Here is a 22,370-nt window from a genome sequence, read left to right as displayed (position 1 = left end):
GCACCCCAACTCCAGATTTTAAGCTGGGAAGGCAGGAAGCAACTTTCACATTTCTCTCCCCAAGTGCAAAACAGTCGCTGTAGGTCTCCTACCATCCTTAGCAGCCTGGCCAGGCCAGATGGCTATGCCCTGGACTCAGGGGTGGAGGTGAGGGGAGGGTGCGGGGTAGGAGGGCAAGCTGGCAGACCCGCTACAACCCCACGAGCCACTACTGGCCTCCTACGTCTCTTTTTCCTACCTATAGCACTTTTATAAAAAGTCCTGCACCAAAGCATTTGCCCCCCTGCTAGGTGTGTGACCTTAGGCACATCCCTCCATCTGTTTGTGCCTGTTTCCTCACTTGTGAACGACAGTATCCACCTCACAGGGTTGTTTTGAGGACAGAATGAACTAAAACAGTCAAGTGCTTAGAGCAGTGCCTGGCACATAAAGGTTGCTCTTCTTCGTGTTCTCATTACCATTATCATCATCAGTATGTTGTGGGAACTCTTGCCAATGCCCCCTTTCCACCAAACTGTACAGAGGGGTGCCTGAGACCCCACTCAACTGTATTTTCCAAGTTGCCCCAAAGCGCTCAGGGCTAGGGGTGGGGGAGGCAGATGCTCCCTTTGAATCACCTCCTTCAGTCTGAGAGGCTCTCAGTATAGCCCACGGCACAGAGAGACCCCAGCAGCCCCTGCTTCTGCCTCTTGGCCATCCCAGGACTTAAAAAGGAAGCACGTTTTATTTCTGATGATGGAGAAATGATCAGAATCCACTATCTGTGCTGCCTTGTTTCAGGCATCTGGAGAAAGGGGGCTATGCCCCACCCCATAACCTATCTCACAGGGGGTATCCCAGGGACAGAAAGCTGGAGGCAGAGCAGATATCAGAAGCCTGGTAATGGGTTCAACACATCCAGTTTTGAATCGTGGGTGTGTCACTTCCTACGTGTGTAATCTTGGAAAAATTATAAACCCCTCTGTGCAAAACTACTATTGGTAGAAGGAGTAACCTGCTGGAGGTGTAATCGGGCTGAGTCCTGTGGCCAGGATGGATCATTATAGTGCCCCTTTATTAAGTCCTGACCACATCCTCAGCACTTCACTTTCACGTACACCACCCTGAGCACCCCCCAGCATGCCCCAGACTAGGTGAGATTACTGTTACACCATCCCAAACACTCGGCTGTCCTTCCCGATGGCACTGTGCACGCTGCCACTCAATCCCTTACTTGCTCATAATGGCATGTGTCAGCTCCAGGAGCACAGAGGGCCTGTCCTCTGGGGGCCTCGCCACTGTACCTTGGGTGCCCAGCACATGTGTGACACAAAGAAGGTGCTTAATAAATGTTTACTGATTTACGTCAGCTCTCATCCTCATGGCTATGCGGCACACTGTTCTAACAGGAAGGAAAAAAATTGACTCATGGGTTCGCTGTAATCATTGGGAGTTTGATGTGTCCAGTACTGACAGTGCTGAGTTAACACCTAGCTAGCAGTGGAAGGCTAGGGCATGTACTTCTTGCTTAGACGAGCTCTTTTAGTGGCTTTTTTCTGAGCAAAAGCACAGGCCCGCAGCCTAGTCCAGGAAAGATTTCATTACTGCTGTGCAACCAAAAGTAATGGAAATTTGGAGTTCTCAGAAGTTCTGGGGAAAAGTGTCCAGGAAAACTAGTCCCTGGAAAATAGTAGCAAACAAGGCTTCAGGAGACAGGCAGGGAGAAGCCCTCTAAGGGGTGAGCAGGCAAGGGGAGGATGTCTGCTGCTTAATTTTAACTTCTGCCCTGTTCTGAGCAATGGGTAACCCCCTTTCTTATAAGCCCTTGGTGAAAGCCTGTTAGCTGTGGCTTAATAGGATTTAAGGAATGAGGAAGCCAAGCCGATTGCACACACGCATGGGGCAGTGGACCCAGGAGGTCTGATGGCCAGGGGATATGGACCCCACCCTGACATCCTCAGAAGTGCTGCAGGTGGGGAGCGTTTTCATCAGCACTTGGGTAGTGTTTAAAGAAAAAGAAATAATGGGGCACCTGGGTGGCTCAGTTGGTTAAGCGTCTGACTCTTAGAGCCTTGCACTGGGCTCTGTGCTGGGCGTGGAGCCTACTTAAAAAAATAAAACAATTTTGGGGCACTTGGGGGGTGCAGGTGGTTCAGTGTCTGACCGTTGGTTTCAGCTCAGGCTGTGATCTCAGGGTCATGAGACTGAGCCCCTGTCCCCTCAGGTTCTGCACTGAGCTCCAAGTCTGCTTGTGACTCTCTCTCCCTCTTCCTCTGCCCCTCCCCCATGCACTCTCTCTCAAATGAATAAATAAGTCTTAAAAAAAAAAGAAAAAATACATAAATACAGTCAGAGAACTTCTACAGGGAGAAAATCCTTTGGGAAGAATGACGAAACTCTGGGGAAAGCACCTCCCCATTTCCACATATGTGGGATGAGGGCTTAGCCCAGTGTAACTGGGGCAGGAACAACCGGGGTGGGGTGCCTGGAATATCTGCATTACGGTTGCATTGTTCCCTGTTATGAACCAGGCAAGGGAGGCTCACAGTGGCGGGGGACCGCCCAAGGTCACATGACAACAGGTGGCGGGGCAGAAAGTGGAGCAGGAGTCCTCTGGCCCTGCAGTCCATGTTTTTTCTCGCTCTCCTGTGGGTCTTCTGAGGAAGGAAAGGAGGCCTGACACCCACTCTGGCCCCCCTGGCTGCCAATTCTGAAGCCCTGTTGGTGGCCCTAGATCCTTGCCAGAGACCCTGCCAGAGGCCCTGCCAGAGGCCCTCTGCTTCCACACAAAGAGGCTCTCCCAGCCCTCCGCCCTGTCTTTCCTATTCCCTCACACCAACCCTAAATAGAAAAAAGTCCCTGTTAAATGCTTCATTAGAATGGTTATTTTGTTGGAGTGCCAAGTGACCTACTCCAGCTCTCCCTTTCCATCCCTCCAGCCGTCCCCAGTTTGAGTCCAGAAGTAAAACAAAGGCTTTGTTTCTTTATTTTTATTTCCTCTGTAAAATCTCAAACATGCAGGAAACACCCACCCAGTCCCAGATAAGTAGACTCAGGCCGCTGTCCACCGCAGGCGGGTGGGGTCAGGGGTCAGTGAGTAGGGGTGGGTGGGAAGGTTCTGAGGCCAGCAGCCCTTAGCTCCCTGGGAGGCCAGCAGGGCACCTGGGGCCTGGCTTCCTGGAGCACCAGGCCTTCCCAGCTCCTCTGCCCAAGGAATCCCAACCTGAGGAATGTGGGTGTGGAGGGATGGCTGAGAAGACAGATCTCATACAGTTAGTTTTTAATATATGCCCCCAAGGCTTTGGGACAGTGGCTCCACCCTTTTCCATCATCCCTGGTTACAATAAAGCCGTCATTGACAGAAGAGCATGATAGAGGCTATTCTGGGCTGCTGTGCCGACTTGCGAGAGAATGGTCCTGGCCAAGAGAGATGGGCTTGCTTCACTCTCTTCCTCAGGCCCTACATTTCAGGGGAATTCAAATACAAAGGGGTGGGTGAATGTGTGGGTTATCTATAAGGGGGAATTTTCAAGAAGGTATGTTGAAACTCTAAAGGATAAAAAAGAAAAAAACCTAAATAAAAATAAAATTAATTTTGCTTTTGAAATGAATATATGCTGCTTTGGAGAAGCAAGAACCTGTCCCCAAAAACTCTCCCCCCCGCCCAAATGATTAGTTTCTATGGGGTGGATGGGCCCATTTAACCACCCCTCCGGCCACTACCACACAGCTCCATATGATGCCCACAAACATTTTCACTATTTGGGTACTCGGGTATAGTCTGGTATCTGGGATAGTAGGGCAGCCTAACACATAGTATATACAGCAGATTCTTATGAAACCAGAACTTTTCTTTTGAAACTGGGTCTCATTTAAAATAAAGAGGGGTTTTGGGGGGGAGGAGGGACTTCAGGGGAGGTGCTCTATTCTATTTCATTGACCTATCTATTCCTGTGCCAGGGCTACACTACTTTATTCTAGTTTTACAGTATTTTATTATCTGTTAGGACTAGCCCCTTCTCCTTACTCATTAAGGGTCTACAGGCATGGGAGTAAATGCTCAGATTTGGTTCTGATATTTCTTTTTGTCCAACTTTAAGATGGATTTACAGGGGGGAAAACTAGAGACAGAGAAACAAAATGATACTGCAGACATCTAAGTAAGTGATGTTAAAGCTGGGGCCAGAAAAAAAGAGGGTTAGAAATAAAGGGAGGAATTAATTACAAATAATCCAAATCATCGGATTAAAAAAAGAGAGAAGTGGGGTTGTAGACATAACATGTATGTGTCTTTCTGTATAATCAAACAGGATTTGTTTTTATAGTATGTTTAACTGCCTGCACTGGTGCAGACTCCGATTCCATTTACTGGAAGAGAAAGCCCAATAAGCAGGTGCTTCTGAGGTCCTGGGGCTCCCAGGCTGGCTCCTGCAGCATCTGCGTCAGACTCCAGGGATGGGACACAGGCAGTGTTGTTCCCTGTGGGGCACTCAGGGATAGCAAATATTGCAACTCTTACCACTTAATAAAGAGGACTTGGGGACCACCTCAGGTTCCCATGTTCTCTCATGAAATTAGTTCATTCCCTCGCCACTGTGACTCCCCACAAATGGAATCTGTATGGGGGTGGAAGGCTTTCCTGGAAGTTTCTGAATCTCTTCGGCCTAGCTTTCAAAAACACTCCTCTGCTAAATGTTCTCACCCAGGCGTAAGCTTGGAGAGGGGAGGCAGGCTCAGGCTCAGGCTCCAGCTCCAGAGTCAGGGGGTGGGTGGAAGGGAGAAGGGTGCAAACAACTGCCCCTCCCTCCTTCCTTGGCCCTGCAGAGCAGGGTCCAAACCTGGGTACCAGCGCTCTCCTCCTGTGGCAGCGGCCGCAGTGGGGAAGCCAGGGATTGGAAAGGTACCACATTGTGCTTTAAAGGAGTTCTACACTTTGGAATAGAAAAAGGATTTTGCTAAGTTTTGTGTTTAAAATGAGCTGCTTAGTGAATCACTGTCATCTAATTATAAAAAGAAAATCATGGTTTTTTTTCTCTCTCTTTTCTGAATATACATGTCTGCCATTTAAACGGTGCTTGCTTGGGGCAGGTGTGCTCTGCAGCCTGGCTGACCCTGCAGTGATCCAGCAGGTGCTTCCGAGAGCAGATCCACTTTTTTGATAAGGGTGAAGTCCAAAAGCCCCCTCCCAGGTGGGTTCTCCCTAGCTATGGGCAACCAACCAGGTGGCACCTGCTGAATTCGAAGGGGACAGGAGGCTGAAAGAGCCCGTATGAGAAAACCCAGGACCCAGGCCCAGGCTCAGAAGCTCGCCTCAGAGGGGAGGACAGGCCCAAACCAACCAGGCCTAAGGACCAGGGACACAGCTGAAGTCCTGACCTACCGTGCGATGGATTGAGTGTAGGCTAAATAGCCATATCTGTTCCTTTTGGGTATGGGTACGTGGTGCTTGTTGTATGATCCTTTATATTTTTTTTCATTTTTCAAAATTAAAAAATAAACCAATTGCACAAATTATTTAGGGGTTCACAGCTGACTGTAAGATTAATGGGAGTCAGGGAAAACCACTGCCACCCAGGCTCTCTGCCTCTGCACCGACCAGCTCCTTCTGTGCCTTGGTGGCTTCAGCTGCCTCATCACATCCTCTAGCAGAGGCTGCATGGTCTCCTTTCCTCATGAGGGCTTTGCTCCACTGCAGCACTGATCTTGTGTGAACAGACACCTGAGGGGCACGGCCCCATGAGCACTAGGAAACAGGAGATGTGTCATTTTTGGTCATCCAGTTCTGGGAGCAGCTCAGTGTAACAGAAGGAGCATGTGCTTGGGGACCAGATGCACCTTGGTCAGACTCCTGGGCTCTGCTTTTCTCGGGCTTTGACTGGAAGTGGCCTATTCAATCTCCCTGAGCCTCAGTTTCCACACATGTAAAAGGCTAATGGCAACTGTTGTGAGGCCTAGATGTGGCCAATATAGTATCTAGCCTGGGGCCAGCCCACAAGTCTTTGTTGAAGGGAGGGAGGGAAGGAGGAACAGGAGAGGGGAGAGTGGGAGAGGAGGGAGTGGGGAGGAAAGGAGGGAGGAGAGTGAGGGGAGAAGGAAGGAGGGAGGGGGAATGGAGTGGAGAGGTAAGAAAGAACTCAACAAGGACAAGAATCCCCAAATGGAAAAGTGGATGGATTTGGGGGCAGCAAGCTCCCTATCCCTAGAGGGGTGCAGCAAAAGCCAAAGGAGTAGGGGAGGGACTGTAAGGGAACCACTCCCCTATTCAAAGTTTCCCAGTCTTTATTCAACGAGTCACCTTCCCATTTGGACTGTATTTGTTTACTACTGAACTATTACTGGCTTAATCTTTACCTTAAAATCACCATACTTTTGGGATGCCTGGGTGGCTCAGCAGCTGAGCATTTGCCTTGAGCTCAGGGCATGATCCTGGAGTCCCAGGATCGAGTCTTGCATCGGGCAGGCTCCCTACATGGAGGTTGCCTGTGGTCTCTGCCTCTCTCTCTCTGTCTCTCATGAATAAATAAAACAGACACCCGGGACACCCGGGTGGCTCAGGGGTTGAGCATCTGCCTTCAGCCCAGGGTGTGATCCAGGAGTCCCCGGATCAAGTCCCACATCGGGCTCCCTGCATGGAGCCTTCTTCTCCCTCTGCCTGTGTCTCTGTGTCTCTCATGAATAAACAAATAAAATATTTTTTAAAAAAGTAAAAAAAAAAATAATAAAACCTTAAAAAAATCACCATACTATTTACTTTTTTATTTCAGTAATCTTTATACCCAACATGGGGCTTCAACTCACGACCCTGAGATCAAGAGCCATGTGCTCTCCACCATACTTTTTAACTTAAAATCTTTAACTTTAACTTAAAATCTTTCTCTAAGCTTAATTTGAACAAAATATCCATTTTAAAAAATTGAGTTTGATTGGATGCCTGTATTTTTATAACATACATAAACAAGTATATTAAGATGAAATGATGTCATATGTGCCCCACCTAAAACCCTCTCCCTGACCACTCTGAGAAATGTGCTCTACGGGATCTGAATCTACTACTATGCTCCAGGGGCCCTTTCTGGATCTATGATTCTGTTGTCTGAGGTTGCTTGAATATTGATGATGCTCTTAATACTTATGGCCCTTTCTGGTCTCCCAAGTATGTTCTCATCTGTGTATTTCATCTAATCCCATGACAACCCTGAGGGCAAGAAGAGAAGTCACAGATGGTGCCTGGGCCCTTGTAGCATGGGATGTGCCCAAGGCCCTCTAGTTAGTCAAAGAGGACCAGAACGAGGGCGCAGAGCCCCCAACTCTCCATCGTCTCCTACCACCACACTGCTGCAGAGCCAAATCCATCCTCATCCACCCTCGGTGCTGTCCCAAATCTCATTAGCATCGCAACCCAGACGTAAATCATGGTGTTTTATCCATCTAGGTGGCCAGATGCCAAGTTCTGGAGATGAAAACCCCTCTGATGTCACTTCAGCAACCAGCAATGACCTATATTGCCATTTGGCCTCTGGCCATCAGCACACCCCGCTTTGAAAAGCTTCCATAAATACTAAAGGTCAATGAGAGGGACATTAAATAGTTAAATACACACTGCTACTTCATGAACCCTATAAGAGGGATAAATGCAGAAAACTGCCTTGGATTATGCTAACCTGGTGCTCAGTGGGGGGGGGGCGGGGGGGGTGGAGTCTCTGGGAGTAGGTGAGACCAACCTCATCACATGCAGCAGAAACATCACCCAGGAGACTGGAGATGAGCACCAAAGAGTGTAGGCAAAGAGTGTAGGCAAGAGTGTAGGTGACAACAAGGCTGTCACCTCAGCCTCGACAAGGTCAGCTCTGTTGTCTGAAACATGCACCAGCAACTGGCCCTCTCATTTTCACTCCTGACCCCTGACTCTGCTATCCCAAGAGCTATAGTCTGGCGGGGAGGGCAGAGCCACAGAGTAAGTCCTTGGTAAAGAGCAGGGACACAACATGGCTTAGACCAGGGGACCTAACCTGGAATCCAGGGCTTGTTTTCAGAGATCCATGAATCCCCTGAATTGTATGCCCCACTCTGTACACCCAAGCAACTTTTCCTGGGCTTCTCACTGGCATACTAAAAGAGGCTGTGACCCAATAAGGTAAAAACCATTGCTCTGGTCACCAGACCCTCAGCTTTCTTGGCTGCCTTTCCCACGCAAGGGCTTGCTGGAAGTGCCACTAGTATCTCATCTCTGTATAGGGCAACTTCACATCTTCGGCATCTTTGGAAGACCTAAACTCTGCTTAATGTGCTATTCCTTGGGTTTTGTTCTTTGCAGCCAAAGGCAACCCCTCTGGTCCAGCACCTCAAGGCCCAATGGTGACACCCAAGACTAGGAAGGTTGGCAGGGCCTCAGAGTCCACCAACAAAATTTCTCTAGGAGCCTGAATTCTCTGCTCAGCCCCTAGATAACAGATACTTGCTAGATGCCCCAGGGCCCAGGGAGTCATTCAGCTCCTCCCTTTTTCCCATTCCCACACAAAGGTAACTGTACATCTGTACATCTCAGATGGCTGGATGCCTGCCTTGAGGTTCAGAACCTCTGTAACTCTTGATGCTTGAGAATATTCCAGCTTGGCGCAAAAACGTATTCCCAGTTAGTTCATGTTATGTATGGTTTTACAAACTATACAACGCTCATGAGTAGGTATGTTTTCAATCACTTGCAGGGAAGAACACTCCGTGTGGGGGCATTTCATTGGTAGAACTGATTACTCACATGTGAAATATAAAGCAGAGGTCACGCTTCCCTGAGAACTCACTTGATCCAGCAGGCTGGTCCCCACGCAAATCTGACTGAGGTAAGGACCAGTCACCCCAGGAGCTGGCTCAGTTCATCAGATTTGGTAGTCCTCCTTGGCTCCAGGTGATCACTCAAACTCAAGAACCACCCCCAGAGATCTGTCACTTTAGAAGCAGCTCAGATCAACTCAAAGTGTGAAATACCTATGGTTAGAGCTAATAATAAAATAAAAGTTATACCTGCCGCAAGAATGTCTTCTGTAGGCGAAAGCATGAGTAGGGGAAAATGCAAACTGCCTTTTTTGAGAGCAAAGCAGGCTGCCCTAGAAGACTGTCTCCTGCCTCACTGGGGTTCAGCAGGGGGCTTTGACCCTTTTCTACATGAAGAAATGTTGAGGCCAGGGGTGGGGGGTGGGCAGTTCTACTAGAGCACGCTACCACCCACCGGCTTACTCAACCCCACTCGCATCTAAGAAGAAACTGGCAGCCCCTGCAGCCTTGAAAACCCCAGAGCATCAAAGCCCAATACCTCCTGACCTGGCAGAGAAAGTACAAACTACTCCATAAACCGCAGACCGAGGAACTAACTGGCTGCCGGGAGTGAGAACAGACCCAAGGTTGAAAACCATGGCCTGAAACATTTTCAGGCCTAGTCAGCAGGGACTTGCAATTTACAGGAAATTAGGAGATTTATAAAATGTTAGCTAGCTCAAGTTTCTTCCCTGGGAAGAGAAGGAGAACCTCTAAGAACCGCTTCGGAGAAGTGCTTTGTTCACTGCAAAGCCCTGACACGTGTCGGTTATTAATACCAACAGCTCAGCTCACCACCCTACGCTCCAACCAACCCGAGCTTGACAACAGTGCAACAGCTTGCCACACAGGCTGTACCTGGAGCCCTCCAGCCAGGGACAGCCAGGCCCTCAGAAGAGAGGCCTGGACCGCCACCCGGTCTCTAGGTAGATCTTGGGCAAGTGACCGACACTTTCTGGCCGCAGCATCCCATCTGTAGGTGGGGATTACAATACAGCATCTGGGAGAGTCTTGTCAAATGATGAGCAAGCTCGCTCCGGGCAAGTGCCTGGTCTGTGCGAGCCCTGCGAGCCGCTACTATTTCGGTGGGGCTATAGGGTTTTCGAGTCAGATCCCCCTTATTACTCTTCCGAGGACTGGGCTCCGAGCCTTGCCAGTCGTCTCTCTGGTCAGGTCCAGGACGGAGTGCGTGTGCCTCGGAGATGCAAGAACCTTTTAGCCCAAGGAGGCTCCGGGGGAGGCGGCAGGGGAATCCCAGAGCTCTGAGGTCAGGCCCGATGAGGTGGCCCTTGTCTCTCCCTCCGGACTCGGCTTTCCCCGCGGCCAGCACGGACCTCAGTTCCAGCCACGGAGCGTCAGTGGGTGTCCCCGCTCCCGCCAGGCATCGCCTCCTCCGGGGCCTTCCGCGCCCTTCCACACTGGCTGCCCCGACCCCAGCTCGCCCCGCCCGACCCCGTTCCCGGCCACGCCGCGCCGTCGCGCATTCCCGGTGCTCACCTCGCCCTCGCAGGCCCGGGCACTGCCGCGGCCGATGAATGAGCCGGGCCCCGCGGCGCGCGGAGCCGGTGCCGCAGGCTGCTTCTCGCGCCGGAGATCGATTTGACGACACCCCCGGCGGATCCCTGCCCACGTTAGCGCCATTTTAGAGAAACGGGGGAGACAGAGGGCCCCCCCCGCCGCCCCAGCCCGCCGGTCCTCGCCCCGCGGCCGAGAAACCCAGGGCGGCTCCGCGAGCGGGGCTCCGGGCGGACGGGCCTCCCGCTGGGGGCTCCCCGGTGGCGGGGCTCCCTCGACCCCCCGCGCTCCGCCCGGGCCCGCGGCGCCAGCAGAGGCCACTCCCCGCGGGGCCCGGGGCGCACTCGGCGCGGGGCGGGCGCGCAGGGCCGGGGCGGCCACACCTCCCGCGCGGAACAAAGCGCGGCCCCCGCCGCCCCCCCCCCCCCGGCGGCCGCGACCACTCACCGCGCGCCGCACCCCGGGCGGCTCCGGCCTCAGGCCGCCTGCTGCATGTCCGCGCGGCCGAGGAGGCAGCGCCGCGCCCGCCGGCCCCGCTGCGGCCGGACTGGCGGCTCCCGGCCCGCGGGCCCTCCGGCCGCTCCGGCCCGTCCCCGCCCCGCCGCCTCCTTAAAGCGACCGCGCAGCCCGCGCGCGCCCCGAGCGCCTGGCGCGCCGCACATTCCTTATATTGCAACAGCGCGGCTAAAAATAGAGCTCCGCGGCGGGCGGCCGGGGGCGGCGCTGGGGGGGGGCGCGACCCCGCCGCCCCCCCGCGCGCACCCGGGCCCGCTCGGACGGTCCCCGCCACCCGCGCCGACTCCCGCCCCCGACCCCCCCGGCCGGCTCCGAGGGGGCCCCGCGACCCCGCCGCCCCCCCGCGCGCACCCGGGCCCGCTCGGACGGTCCCCGCCACCCGCGCCGACTCCCGGCCCCGACCCCCGCCCCGGCCGGCTCCGAGGGGGCCCCGCGACCCCGCCGCCCCCCGCCCCGCGCGCACCTGGGCCCGCTCGGACGGTCCCCGCCACCGGCGCCGACTCCCGCCCCCGACCCCCCCGGCCGGCTCCGAGGGGGCCCCGCGACCCCGCCGCCCCCCGCCCCGCGCGCACCCGGGCCCGCTCGGACGGTCCCCGCCACCGGCGCCGACTCCCGCCCCCGACCCCCCCGGCCGGCTCCGAGGGGGCCCCGCGACCCCGCCGCCCCCCGCCCCGCGCGCACCCGGGCCCGCTCGGACGGTCCCAGCCACCCGCGCCGACTCCCGGCCCCCGACCCCCCCCTCCCCGCGGCCGGCTCCGAGGGCCCCCCCCCCCGCGCGCACCACGGTCCGCTCGGTCCCCGCCACCCGCGCCGACACCCCCCCCGCCGGCTCCGAGGGGCCCCGCGCCCCTGCGCACTTACGGGCTCAGACCCCAGGTCCGGGGCGCTGGAGGGCAGAGCGCGGGGGCCTCTCCGAGAGCCTCGGTGCCCCAGCCTTGGAGTCTCCGCTCCGCTCGGCAAGTTCTGAGCCCGCCGACGCCTCCGCAGTCAGCGACCCGGGCCGCCACCTCGACTGCGTCCGCCCCAATCCCGGGCGTGCTGCTTCTTCCCAGATCCTGGCCCCGCGTCTCTGGCCCCGGGCCCTCCTGCCGCGCCGCTCCCCCGCCCAAAGTCCCGTCAGATGGATGCGACGGACACGGGCGACCCCCGCGCTCCATCTCATTGTCTTCAGTTCTGCGAACTCCTTTCGATCGGTTGACATTTTTTCCTTATTAAAAAAAAAGTGGAAATATAATTCATATGCCATAAAACCAGCCTTTAAAGGTGTACAGTTACCTGGTTTTTAGTATATTCGCAAAGTTGTGGGGACCATCACGATTTTTAATTCCAGAACATTTCCATCCCTCCCCCCCTACCAAAATACCTTACCCATTTGCATTCACTCCCCATTCCCCATCCCCCCCCCCCCCAGTCGCTGGAAACCACTCATCTGCTTCCTGGCTCTATGGATTTGCCTATTCAGGACATTTCATATAAATGGAATCATACCACATGTGGTGCTTTGTGACCAGCTTCTTTCACTTAGCATCTTTTCGAGGTTCATCCGTGTTGCAGTGCGAAGCAGCACCTCATTCCTTTTCGTGACCAAATAATATTCCAATGGATGTATACACCACATGTTGTTTCTCCATTTCAGATGGTGGACAGTTGGGCTGTTTGTACGTTTTGGCTGGTATGAATAATGCTCCTGTGAGCATTCGTGTACAACTCTTTGTGTGAACATGTTTTTCACTTCTCTTGGTGACATATCCAGGAGCAGAACTGAAGTACCAGTAGAGTTGTGGGCCATATAGGTTTAGCTGTGTTTGACATTTTGCGGAAGCCCCCAACTGTTTTCCAGAGCAACTACACCACATTCCCACCAACGATGTGGGAGAGAGCACCAAGGTCTCCACATCTTCCCCAATACTCACTATCTTTTTGATTATAGCTACCCTAATGAGACTGAAGTGGTATCTCACTGTAATTTTGATAACTGGTGTCAGTTTTGAGGACTTTTTTGGTGGCCGGACCTTGGTGATGACTTGGAACCATTTTACACATCCAGGGAACTCATCCCCTTGTCATTTTGAGAGCTTCACCTTCTACCCCAAGCCTAGGGGGAGCTTACTACGAGTCCTTCGTGCTGTGCTGGGGCTGCCAATCCCATGCAAGTTTTGATTGTCATCCCGGGTACCCGTACAGCCATTTGGTGTCCCTCCACTTCCACTTGCTGCTCTGAAGTAGACCCCAAGAGTCCTCGTGTCAAGGGGAGTGCATTCAGAGCTATCAAGGATCTAACCTGGGTAGGGGGTAAAAGAACTGGCTGAGGAAGGGGCTTGGGGCAGACAGATGCTCATTGTGATTGGCTGGGTCTTGCCACTTTCTTCCATTTACCACAGGCCTTGGGAGGTCTGTGTATCCTGGTTGTCTCTTGACCCCTCCTGGGCTCCCTCTGTCAAGAAACATCCTCTCCCGGCCCTGAATGGCACGAGGCGTTAGCAGGGTTGCCCTCAGCTTGAGCTGAGACAGTGCCTGCACAAGATCAAAGATTCATCTTTATACACACTTTCATACACAAGTCTTTAAAAATCCATCTCTGCAGAAATGGCACTTAAACAACTAGGAACCACGTGCAGGTACCTGGGATTCTCTAATGTAGGTCGTGGCTTACAACAGGGCACCTGTCCCATTTGGGCTGCCTCCTCTACTCCCTGAAATAAAGCATGGCTCAGTTGCTGGCAAACAGAGGCACTGGACAGGAAAGTGGGGCCAGAGTTAGATAATTCTTTCATTGAGTAAACACCTCCAGAGCACCTACTGTGTGCCAGCTGCGGTGGCAGGGACCCACCTCCAAGCAAACGCAGAGTGCCCGCAGAGGGCAAATGGTATGGAAGAGAGAGGCATGTGTGTGCCCAGAGGAAGGGCACCTAACCCAATGTGGGGAGGGCATGCATGCCCAGGGCGGGCTTTCTGTGAGAGGTGATGGTTGAGCCAGGGCTTGAGGAACAAGTAACACTCAGGCTGAGAAGAGAGAGACAAATCTTTATATGCTGAGGTATGACGGAGATGAAGTCTTTCCAAAAACTTCTGCAGATCCACGTGGCTGACCAGGTGTGTTCACAGCACGACAGAAGGCCAGACTCCGGCCCAAACGACTCCTGGCTAAAAACCCAGACTGGGCTCAGGCCCAAGTTTCAGGCCCTGAAGTCCAAGGCCAGCCACAAGGCCAGGAGCCAACTCTTGCAACAGGGCAAAGACGAGAGTTGCTGGGCCGACCCAGAGAACCTTCTGGCTCAGAGACACAGCAAATGTTCCACATCCACTGCCCTGTCCTGTGCTGGCCTCTCTGCCCCAAGGCTTGCTGAGTGCCATACCTCAGAATAGACCCAAACTGGTGCCTGGGGGTTCAGTGGCCAGAAACCAGCCCAGTCATTGTGGCACAGCGTTCCTCCAGAACTACCTGTCCCAGTGTGGTCCCTGGGGGTAAAAGCAGCTCTGAGCTCCTGAACACTCATGGTGTGCCAGACGTGGGCATGATGATGAGTCTGCACATCTCCCAGTGACCTGTGCAGATCTTACCTCCCCTGTTTTAGACATGAAGAGACACAAACCCAATCCCCTCCAGCCAGTAGACTCAAAGTCAAGGGCTTCAGACCACAGAGCCCATACTCTTTCCCCTGTCTGTTGGCCGCGATGGGCTGGTCAGTTGTGTTTGTGTTTGGTGTTGAGAAAGCGGGGAGAAGGTGAAAAGGATACTAGTCTCCTCAGGTCTGTGGCTAGACTTAGATCGTTTGCTAACTCTGAAGCACCCACCATAGGTTAGCAGAAGAGCCTCAATTGACCTTTCTTCTGGGCCAAGTGCAGTCTTTTATTGGCTGGCCTAACTATGATATGGCACCAAGAATGGCACAGCCTTGTCTCAGGGTTTTCGTGGCTTGTACCAGTCCAAATTCAGTCATCTCTCATCTTCGGCTCTCCCTGCTACACCCTCTGCAGATCCCCAGCTGCCCCAGCCCCATGAGGAGCCAAGCCTCACAGGATTTTCTTCTCTGATTCTTGTGGTTTCTCCCTCATGTGGATTCCCTCTTGTTTGCTGGGGACTGAAGAGCAGCTTTCAATCAGCCCATTTCCCAGTCATGGCCAAATGTCTCCAAAAAGTTGTCCATATTCAATGGATACTTTTGTTTCTGATCATTTGTTTTTCTCTCCCTTTGCTCTTCCTCTGTTTAAACTAACAGTGGCTTTTAAAACATTTTTAGCTGCAACCCATAGAAATGAATAGGTTTTACCTTGAAAACCAAACACATGCACACACAAGTGAAACAAAAGTTTCACAAAACAATACTTATCTTCATTGTATGTGATACACTCTGATCTATTCTATTCTGTTTCATCTAAAAATGTTATCAAGAGCTATTAAACTGATTTCATGGCCCATTAATGGGTTATGACCTACAGTTTGAAGAACATTGAACACAGATATTTTGAAGAAACAGCAGAAATTTGTCAAGAAAGAAAAGTCAAATCTAAGATTTTGAAACACAAGCTACAGACAGAAGTTTGAAAAGAAGAGTTTTGAGTTTCAAAAACCTAGATTTCCTCTTCTAGTAGGCTGTGGCAGGTCAATGCTCCCACCGCAGCAAGATGAGGTGAGTCTCTCCAGCTGTCCCCCCACTCCTCTCCTTGAACATTTGCCAGTTGGGGGCATTGCCTAACAATCAAGCTTTGCCAAAAGAAAGATCGCTAATGGAGGAAAGAGAAATCAGTAGAACTATTAGTGGCTACATGGTACTAGAATGAAAAATGGGAACATGAGGCTTTAAAAACACAACCCATTTTCTCCACAGGACATTTGCTGAGTTCTGGGTCTGAGTGTACATCTAAAAAGCAGAGTGAAATCTTCCCCAGTCTTACTGCACTTAGAAAACAAAGTCTCTCCAAGAGTAAAGGGCCTGCCTCAAATACAAGGGCAGCTCCTACCTCAAGACATTTGCCAGATTCATAATCTACAAGGGGACAGAATCTAGACAGTTGGATTAGGAACCTCTGAAGAGCAGAACTAAATCTCTACAGTCTTTCATGCCTAAGGGTACAGAGATCTGCAAGGTTCTCCAACAAAATCCACATGTGAGGAAAGGGGGTAAACAGAGATAGACTGTTTTGCAAAAACTGAAATCCAGCCTCGATTCAGCTTAACCCTTCGCCAGACTGAGGCAATCATCCCTTATGGCCATCTGCTTACTGGAGGAAAGAAGGAACATTCTGTGTAGCAAATTATATCATTATATCTATGGCTCTAACGTACAATGTCTGCATATAGTAAAAAATAATCAGGTAAAGAGGTGGGAAATAATAACTGACAAGCAAGAGAAAAAATAGGCAATAGAAGCAGATACATGGATCATTCAGGTGTTGGAGTTAGTAGATAGGACTCTAAAATAATGCATTGTAGAAGCACGGGAACTCTCATACATTGGTGGTGGAGATGTCAAATGGCATATCCACGTATCAGCCAGGGTTCGCTAGGATACAGAAAACACACAGTAATTTGGATAAGGAAATCTTAATGTAAAGAATTATTAAGTATAAAAGGGGACTGCGTACTAAGAGGAAAAAGAGAATTCTAAGGAATATAGTTTTAGCAGATATTAAGGAGTAGCCTCTGGGGCTGAAGCAGAATACCCAAGGAAGGAGCAAACCTATATGAGGTCCCTCCTTACCTTCTACTGCCAGGCTGAGGTCCATACCTTGTTGGAGACAGTGTAGCCATGACTCACTGGATGATAAAGTTTGATGAAGTTCCATGCAGATGGAATGCACTGGAAAGCATTTCTCTTGGGTACTGAGGGATGCCATCCATGGAAAGGTGTTGCACTTTGGAATTTGCTGGAAAACTTCTCACAAGAATGATGCATTCAAGAGCTGAGCTCTGTGGTATTGGAGGAGGCTATCAATGGAGATCTACTTTGTGTTTCTGCCTGCCACATGTTTAGGAACCACTTTCTGCAGGAACCAGGAAGAGAAGCCACTTTCTCCTATGGTGGCTGCTAGTACTCTCTATGAGTACTAGCTTAACTATGAGCCAGATGGCAGAAGAGAAATGTTTACAGGGTTCAGCTTCATTATCACAGGACAGGTAATAAGGATGGAGCAGCAATAGGTTGATAATTGGCACAATCATTTTTGAAAAGATGTTTAGTAGAACTTACTAAAGCTAAACATACATTTACCTTCTGATTCAACATTTCGACTTCCAAGTACATACTTAAGAGAAAAGAGCAGCTATGTTCACCAAAAAACATATATAAGAATATTTATAAGCAGCTTTAGTCATAATGGTCTGAAAGTGGAGACAACACAAATGTTTATCAACTAGAAAATGAATATATATATTGTGGTCTATTCATACAATGAAATAACATATTATAATAAATAAGAATCATGTACTGATACAAAAGCAATGTGAATGAATCTCACAGACATTATATTAAGTGAAAGGAGCCAGATACAAGAGACAACGTATATGAAGTCCAGTAAATAGTAAAACCAATTTATGGTGAAAGAAGTAAAAATAGTGTTTATCTCTTGGGGGAGGGGAGTGATGCCCTTTCTTCTACAATGGAAAGAAATTCCAGAAATATTGTGTATCTTGATGTGGGTGATGGTTAGTTACATGGATATACACAAATGTGAAAATTCACCAAACTGTGCATTCACAGTTAGCACACTTTATGTATCATTGCATGTGTGTTATGCTTCGAAAATTTAAAATATTCTCACTTAGATTAATATGTTGAATAAACTAGAAGACGAGGTAGGTAAAATAGATAAAAGGAAAGGAAATGTCACCGGATATGTGGAATCTACAAAAAATAAAAATAGAAATAAAATGCACACTCTAGAACTTATAAACTCTATTACCAGAAGTCAAGAACTCATTGGATGAGTTTAATAGCAGGTTGAACACAGCTGAACACAGGATTACTGGACTTGAATCAAATTTGAAAATACATTAAACAAAAGCACAGGAAAAAAGACCAAGAGAAAAAGAGATAATAGCATAGAAGATAGACATTTCATATACAAATGTCTAAACTTCATATCACTGGAGTCCCAGAGGGAGAAGAGAAAGAGAATGGGACAGAAGCAATAGTCAGAGAGGTAACAGCAAAACATTTTCAAGCTGGTGAAAGACATGAAATTCATAGATTCAAGGAGCTTGGTGAATTCCAAAGAGGGTAAGCACAGAGAAAATTATATTCAGGCACATCAAAGTGAACTGCTGAAAACCACATAAAACAGAATTTTAAAAAAGATTTATTTATTATTTATTTATTTATTTAAGAGAGAGAGACAGATTGTGAAGAAAAAAAAAAGAGAGAGAGAGAGAGACGGACAGATAGAGAGTGCACATGTGGGTGGGAGGAAGGGCAGAGGGAGAGAGGGAATCTCAAGCAGACTCCCTGTTGACCCCAGAGCCTGGATCGAGCCTTGATCTGCGGACCCTGAGATCATGACCTGAGCTGAAACCGAGTAGGATGCTCAGCAGACTGAGCCACCCAGGTGCCTCTCAAACATAATCTTTAACCATCTTCCTTCATGAGGAAACCCTTTGATGAACAGTTTCTGGAGCTGAGAAGAAGCGGAGCTGAGATGAGAGCCATTCCCTGCCACATGAACAACCCGGCATGGCCTAGCCTCTCTACAGGAGATGACATTCTACATTTAGGAGGCTGAGACCAGCATCCTGAGCATCTCTCCTCCTTAATCACCCAACCCCAGCTGGTCAAACAGTGGAGAAATGATCGTCCTTTGGAGCCACATGTGTTCATTAGTCTTAGTATTTGAAATACTGTAATACCCAGTTAGAGAAACAAAAATTGCCTGGATTTTGAACCTGAAATGCAAATGCAGGATTTGCTCATTTTTATTTAGCCCCATTCTCTGAAATTCAATTAACATTACCCCTGCTGATAAACAGGACAGAAAAGTTTTAATTCTTTGATGGTTAGAATTTTAAAACATTATTTTTACACTAAAACAAATATGGATATTGTATGTAGCATTTCAAAATATGCACACATCTTAGCAAAGTTTAGAGAACCCAGGAGGCCATTGAGCATTAAGCCTCAGATGCCTGGGGCAGTCATTCAGGAAGCTTCTGGGGAGCAGAGTCTTTAGTAATGAGATCCATGTGGCTGACTAAGATCCAGATCTGCCTCAAAAGCTTCTTTTGTCTGCCCAGAAAAGATGGGCAAGGAGTTCTGTTCTAATGAGAAGTTAGATGGGAAAGAAGTCCTGCTCTCTAGTCACCCAGGAGAGCCCAAACAATCATGGGCCAAAGCTCACTACCTCTTGGGAGGTATCAGGAACTATGAAGGTCTGAGATTTTTATCCTACTTGCAAACTAACAAGTGATCTTTTTCAAAGTTGTATGGAAACTGGCAGAAAACATGAAACTCCTAGGTCAGAGGTGAAGGATAGGTTATTACACACAGCAATAGCAGTCATCAGGGTATTTGCATTTTTGCACAGGATTCCTGAACCTTGATTCCCAGAGGACAACACAGACCTCTTTGCTCGTGCAGGGGGTTGTGTTAAGAAGAACTCCGAGCTTCGGGAAACCAAGCTTTCACATTGGAGAGTGAGTCTGCTTGCTGTAGAGGGAGACAAGACCTCCATCTTCCAAGTCTGTAAGCGCACCCGCCTTTTGTTTTAGAAGATGCTAGGGCAGCCTGGGTGGCCCAACAGTTTAGCACCGCCTTCAGCCCAGGGTGTGATCCTGGAGACCCGGGATGGAGTCCCCACGTCGGGCTCCCTGCATGGGGCCTGCTTCTCCCTCTGCCTGTGTCTCTGCCTCTCTCCCTCTCTCTCTCCCTCTCTCTCTCTCTGTCTCTCATGAATAAATAAATAAAATCTTTAAAAAAAATTAAAAAGAAGGAGATGCTATCTCTATCTTTCAAGGTTGTTCACTGTGTAAACATTCCTGAAAAGAAAGTTGAATAAGGGCAGTCAGTGCTTCTGCTTGCAAAACGGGTAGCCTTGGAGGAATGCTGCCCACAGGAACCTGGGATCTGACTACTGTGCGCATGTCTCCTTGCTACCTCCTTTGTCCTCTGGATAAGCCAGAGTGGTGGGCAGCACAGGGCTCGTTAGTCCTGCTCATGAGGGGAAACTGGTCTCTGTGGTAAGAGTCACTAGGAAGTAGTTGAGACAGCCTGGCCTACAGGGGACTCACAATACAGATCAGCAGTTTGATGGGACCCCCAGTGACCGCTACAACGTGAAAAAAAATGCAAGACTCCAACACAGGTTGGTGGACTCAGAGGTAGGCTGCTTTCATTTTGTGGCTCACTAGCTTGTTTTCAACAAAATCAACAATCAACAAAAAACTACTAGAACTAATAGGTAAAGTTAGCAAGGTCTCAGAATACAGTCAACACACAAGACCCAGTGTATCTTTCTTTCTTTCTTTCTTTCTTTCTTTCTTTCTTTCTTTCTTTCTTTCTTTCTTTCTTTCTTTCTTTTTTCTTTCTTTCTTTCTTTCTTTCTTTCTTTCTTTCTTTCTTTCTTTCTTTCTTTTCCTTCCTTCCATCCTTCCTTCCTTCCTTCCTTCCTTCCTTCCTTCCTTCCTTCCTTCCTTCCTTTCTCTTTTTCTCTCTTTCTTTCTTTTTTTAAGATTATATTTTTAAGTAATCTCTATATTCAGCGTGGGGCTGAAATTTACAACTCTGAGATCAAGGGTCGGTCACATGCTCTGCTGACTGAGCCAGCCAGGCGCCCCACAAAATCCAGTGTGTGTCTATGAACCGGCAGCACATAATTGGAAATGAAGCAAAAACATAAAAGTAATTTCTAATAATAGCATTGATAAACATGAAGTGTAAATAACTTCCAACAACTATAAACATTGCTAAAATGAAAGAGTAAATAAATGGAGGGGTGCCTGGGTGGCTCGGCTGGTTGAGTGTCTGACCTTTGGTTTCCAATCGAGTCATGATCTCAAGGTCCTGAGATCGAACCCTGCACAGGACTCCATGCAGTGCAGAGTCCACTTGGCATTCTTCCTTTCCCTCCTCCTCTACCCCTTCCCCACCGAGCTCGCACATGCTCTCTCTCTCTCTATCTCTTTCTCTCTCAAATAAAGCCTTTTTTTTTTTTAAAGAGTAAATAATGGAAAGATACCATATTCATGCCTGGAAGATTCAATATCATTAAGATGTCTATTCTCCTCAAGTTAATCTTTAGATTTAATGCAATCCTAATCAAATTTCCAATAGGATTGTTTAAAAGATACTAACAGACATTTTAAGATTTGCATAAAAATGGCCAAAGCAATTTCAAACAGAAAAACAAAGTCAGAGGAGGACTCAAGATGACCCAATTTTTAAAAAATTTTTTAGTTTTTATTTTTTTATTTTCTATTTTTTATTTTTGTCAGCACAAGTCACTGTTTTTATTTTTTTTAATTTTTTTAAATTTCTTTTTTATTGGAGTTCAATTTGCCAACATATAACATAACACCCAGTGCTCATCCCGCCAAGTGCCCCCCTCAGTGCCCATCACCCAGTCACCCCAACCCCCCACCCACCTCCCTTTCCACTACCCCTTGTTCATTTCCCAGAGTTAGGTGTCTCTCATGTTTTGTCATCCTCACTGATATTTTCACTCATTTTCTCTCCTTTCCCTTTATTCCCTTTCATTAATTTTTATATTCCTCAAATGAATGAGACCATATGTTTGTCCTCCAATTGACTTATTTCACTTAGCATAATACTCTCCAGTTCCATCCACGAGACGACCCAATTTTAAGACTTACTACGTCTTAGCCTGGGCTGCTATAACAAAATACTACAAACTGGGTGGCTTATCAACAACAGAAATGTATTTCTCATAGTTCTGGAGGCTGGAAGTCAGAGGTCGTGATGCCAGCATGGACAGGTTCAGGCGACGGTGTTCCTGGTTGCAGACTGCTGATGTTTCCATGTGTCCTCACATGGCAGAAAGAGAGCTAGCTATCTCTCTGGCCTCTTTTTCTTCTTTTTCTTTTCAACTTTGACCCTCTTCACCTCTTTCTCCAATCTCCCATTTCTGGTCTCTGGCAACCATCAATCTGTTCTTTGTATCTACAAGCTTGTTTTTTGTTTGTTTGGTTGTTTTGTTTTGTTTTCAATTCCACATATAAGAGGGCTCGTAGAGTATTTGTCTTTGACTTTTTCATTTAGCATAATGCCCTTGAGGTCCATCCATGTTGTCACAAATGGCAAGATTTCATGCTTTTTAATGGTTGAATAACATCCCATTGTTTACATATAGCACAGTATTTATCCATTCATCCATCAATGGACATTTCGGTTGGTTTCCATAATCCTGGCTATTGTAAATAATGCTACAAAGAACATGGGAGTACAGATAACTTTTTTCAAGTTTGTGTTTTTGTTTTTTTAGATAAATACCCAGAAGTGGAATTGCTGGTTCATATGGTAATTTTATTTTATTTTTTCATTTGTTTTTAAGTTCAATTTGCCAACATATAAAACACCCAGTGCTCAGTCCATCAAGAGCCCTCC

At 49.0% G+C, this 22,370-nt stretch overlaps 1 protein-coding gene across 4 annotated transcripts in view; it reads right to left on the bottom strand.

Moving 5' to 3' along the window:
- The window catches only part of MRAS (muscle RAS oncogene homolog), a 57,028-nt gene extending 45,258 nt beyond the window's left edge, over positions 1 to 11,770 (bottom strand). For 2 of the 4 annotated variants that reach the window (XM_055321441.1, XM_055321438.1), the window contains exon 1: positions 10,285 to 10,600. The gene's annotated coding sequence lies outside the window, so the exon portion shown is untranslated. Of the gene's footprint in view, positions 1 to 10,284; positions 10,601 to 10,749; positions 10,880 to 11,679 lie in introns of those variants that run through there. The other 2 variants (XM_055321442.1, XM_055321439.1) reach the window with 2 other exon arrangements.
- Between the last annotated feature and the right edge of the window lie 10,600 nt (positions 11,771 to 22,370).

The sequence above is a fragment of the Nyctereutes procyonoides genome, unplaced genomic scaffold (genome assembly GCF_905146905.1).
Source record: "Nyctereutes procyonoides isolate TBG_1078 unplaced genomic scaffold, NYPRO_anot_genome, whole genome shotgun sequence".
NCBI lineage: Eukaryota > Metazoa > Chordata > Mammalia > Carnivora > Canidae > Nyctereutes > Nyctereutes procyonoides.
The sequence above is the reverse complement of the archived record's forward strand: the minus strand, read 5'-3'. Positions and strand labels throughout refer to the sequence as shown.